The sequence below is a fragment of the Suncus etruscus genome, chromosome 5 (assembly GCF_024139225.1).
Source record: "Suncus etruscus isolate mSunEtr1 chromosome 5, mSunEtr1.pri.cur, whole genome shotgun sequence".
NCBI lineage: Eukaryota > Metazoa > Chordata > Mammalia > Eulipotyphla > Soricidae > Suncus > Suncus etruscus.
The window spans coordinates 129525095-129528411 of NC_064852.1; the positions used below are offsets into that span (position 1 = coordinate 129525095).

At 33.5% G+C, this 3317-nt stretch overlaps 1 non-coding gene across 1 annotated transcript; it reads right to left on the reverse strand.

Moving 5' to 3' along the window:
- Positions 1 to 1331: 1331 nt before the first annotated feature.
- On the reverse strand, positions 1332 to 1464 carry LOC126010029 (small nucleolar RNA SNORA51). The gene has a single exon (XR_007496170.1). It is a non-coding gene; the product is annotated as a small nucleolar RNA SNORA51 (small nucleolar RNA).
- Positions 1465 to 3317: the final 1853 nt, after the last annotated feature.

The window sequence follows — 3317 nt, forward strand, 5'->3', positions numbered from 1 at the left end:
TGAAAAGAAGAGGCTAAAAAATATTTAAAAAAAAAAATAGAGGCTGCCGGGGGTGAGGGAGGAGGATATGGGAGGTAGGACGAAAACGGAGGTGTAGGGAGGACAAATCGGTGATGGGAATCCCCCGATTTTATGTAAATATGTACCTAAAATATTATTGTCAACAATATGTAAGCCACTATGATCAAAATAAAAATCATATTAAAAATATAGAGGCTGTAAACAGCATGACTTTTATGCAAACAGTGCTTTAAATGCTTGTTCTAAAATCATTTCATATATTTTTGTTTGCCTGTTAATTTAGCAAAACTCAATTTAAAGAAAAGTTTTTATCACATCCACTTTTTAAAACTCTTGAATGAACAAAATTTGGATCATACAGCTGAAATCAGAAAAGTCACAATTTTAGAATAATGCACAAGAAAACAATCCAAACACATAGCTATAGATGCTAATCATGTTTCTTTATTCTACATATTTCTGGCCTGCACTATGAAAGGTAAGTTTATACTCAGAAAAACAAAATACTAATTTTAAGGGGAAATGATTGTAATCATTTAAATCAGTAGTTTTTAACAAAAGGTTTGAGGCATCGAGAAAACATAATTTAATAACCATTAAAAAGTGTTATTTAAAATTTTCTGTATATGAATAAGTGAGCTTACCATGTCAGCATTCATTTCTTTACCTAAGAATGAAAGAATTCAAAAATCAAATGAAATTAAAACATCTGAGAATAGGCTAAATTTTATTTAGTTTTGGCGGTGCTGGATATTGCAGTCTTATACATGTGAATTGAAACACATCCCTAAATAATGGGCACAATTTTGACAATTTTGGAAGAAAAAAATCAATACTTAGTCATACAATCTAAGCAGTTTTTTTATGAAGGCTACTATTATTGACATATTATATGCCAAATAATCAATATAAGACAGGTATTTTCAACATTTTATAAATTAACTCTGAGTGGTACATTTCTAAGAATAAAGCAGGGGACAGTATTCATTATGCTTTTAGAAAATATGCAAATCTGAGTATTTGAGGAAAACTGTGATACATGGCCACCAGGTAAAGGAGGAAACTAACTCAGAAAGGCTCAAAATATATGTAATGAACATTACTGAGAACATGTTATTATACTGGGAATGAAGTAATGTCTTTGCAGAGCCACCTAATTGTCAAACTAGCTTTTGAAGTTTGTCTCTAACCCCAACAAATCTCTGCAACTCATAGCAGTTGTGTTTCTAAAGGTTTAGGCTTTTCAAAGAAAGCATTTTCATATTCATATATTTATTGCTTTTCAAGTAGACTTATAAATTAAGTACTTTTTTTGTCCCCCAATTCACACTACAGACCAGGCAAAGGGCCTGGGTTGAGGTGTATATGGGGTGCATTTACTGTACCTCCTCTTTCTATACAGTCAGTGTAAAGAACACAGCCTATGGTAAGAATTGGGAGGCCTTTTCTTTTTTTTATTTATATATATATATGTATGTATATATATGTATGTATATATCCTTCACCAGTGCAACATTCCCATGACCAATATCCCAAGTGTCCTTCCTCCCCAACCCACACTAGCCTGTACTCTAGACAGGCTTTCTACTTCCTTCATTCAGTCACATTTTGTTATGATAGTTCTCAGTGTAATTATTTCTGTGACTGCACTAAACGATAAATTACTTATTTTAACAAATAATTCCTACATTTAAATATATTCTTAGAAAGTTTGATATTTTTATTTTCTCCTACTTTTGTTCTAGTTTGACATTTCATATATAAAATATAAAACATTTTCAATACTGAGATAAAATGCAGAAAGTGTTCTAAGGATTTTTTCTTTTTCTTTCTTTTTTTTTTTTTTTGGTTTAAACTACTAATGCTATGCCTGAATTTGCCTCCAAATAATCTATTATTTCCTCAATGATTTGTAGCATTTGCTTATTCATGCTCACAGGTTAAATTCTCAAGTCACCTATTTCATTCCACTGTTATCTGCTCCATCTCATGTTACTGAAGAATAGATTTTCCCAAAATGTACAAAGCACGCTTTTCCCAATATGTCACCTTGGCATGTGGACCTGGGGTCAATGGAGGCCCCTGCCAGTCTCAAGAGAAACTGTTACCATTACCTTAAAGAATGAAGATGACCCACATTTAGAGTTATGTTCGATCCCATGGCAGGGCAAACATCTAGAGCATCTGGTTTTGTCATATGAGTCATCCTGTCCTTGTCATGTGAGACCCTTTCTCCTCTCAACTTGATGCTCCAGGCCCTTGGCCCATTAATTACCTCAGGAATTAAAACTCCATTTCATTTACACTAGAATTCATAGCCATATAAACAGTCAGACATATAAAATGCATTTCTTCTTCCTTTTAAAAATAAATTATTGATGTTTGAAGTTGTTTGACTAGCACAAAAGATGGAGAAATTTCTCCCCTGTACCTTTACATTATTCACTATTTTATACTATTTTACTAATTCATTAATTCACTATTTTACACTATTTAATTTACTGAAATTAAATAAAACCTGCTCACTACTTCTTCTATACTTGTTGTTGTCTATTTTATTAGATTAAAATTTAAACCAATTTAATAAAATTCCAGTGGTGGGGAAAATATAAAAACAAATAATTCAGATATTTGTTTTCTGAATATCAAAATATTCAGATATTTCAGACAGTTGGAACCAGACTGCTTGTATAACAGACTGAGTGCTTGCCTTGCAAGCAGCCAAAATGGTCCCCAGAATACTGCCAGAAGTAATTCCTGAGTGCAGAGCTGGGAGTAACTCCTGAGCATTGTCTGATATGGCCTCAAAACCAAAAGTAAGTAAATTAAAAGAAACAAAAAACAAGTAGTTGGGGACAATTGTAAACACAAATGAAAAAAGCTGAATTGAACACAAAATACAAAATTACTGTTTTGTGTGAAAAATCTAAAGAACTTTTACAGGAATTTGTCTTGGAAGTCTTGTTACTTCTGTTAACCATGCCTTTCTAAAAAAAAAAAAGAACTATGCCTTAATAAACTGTGGAAGGAAGACTGCTCGATAATCATAAAATTGTGATGCACAATTGAACTGGTGAGGGAAAGAGGTTGACAGGAGGTCGCTGAGAGGATCCTTGGTGTCTTTTTTTTTGTTTTTGTTTTTTTTTTTTGGTTTTTGGGCCACACCCGTTTGACGCTTAGGGGTTATTCCTGGCTATGCGCTCAGAAATTGCCCCTGGCTTGGGGGGACCATATGGGACACCGGGGGATCGAATCGCGGTCCTTCCTTGGCTAGCGCTTGCAAGGCAGACACCTTA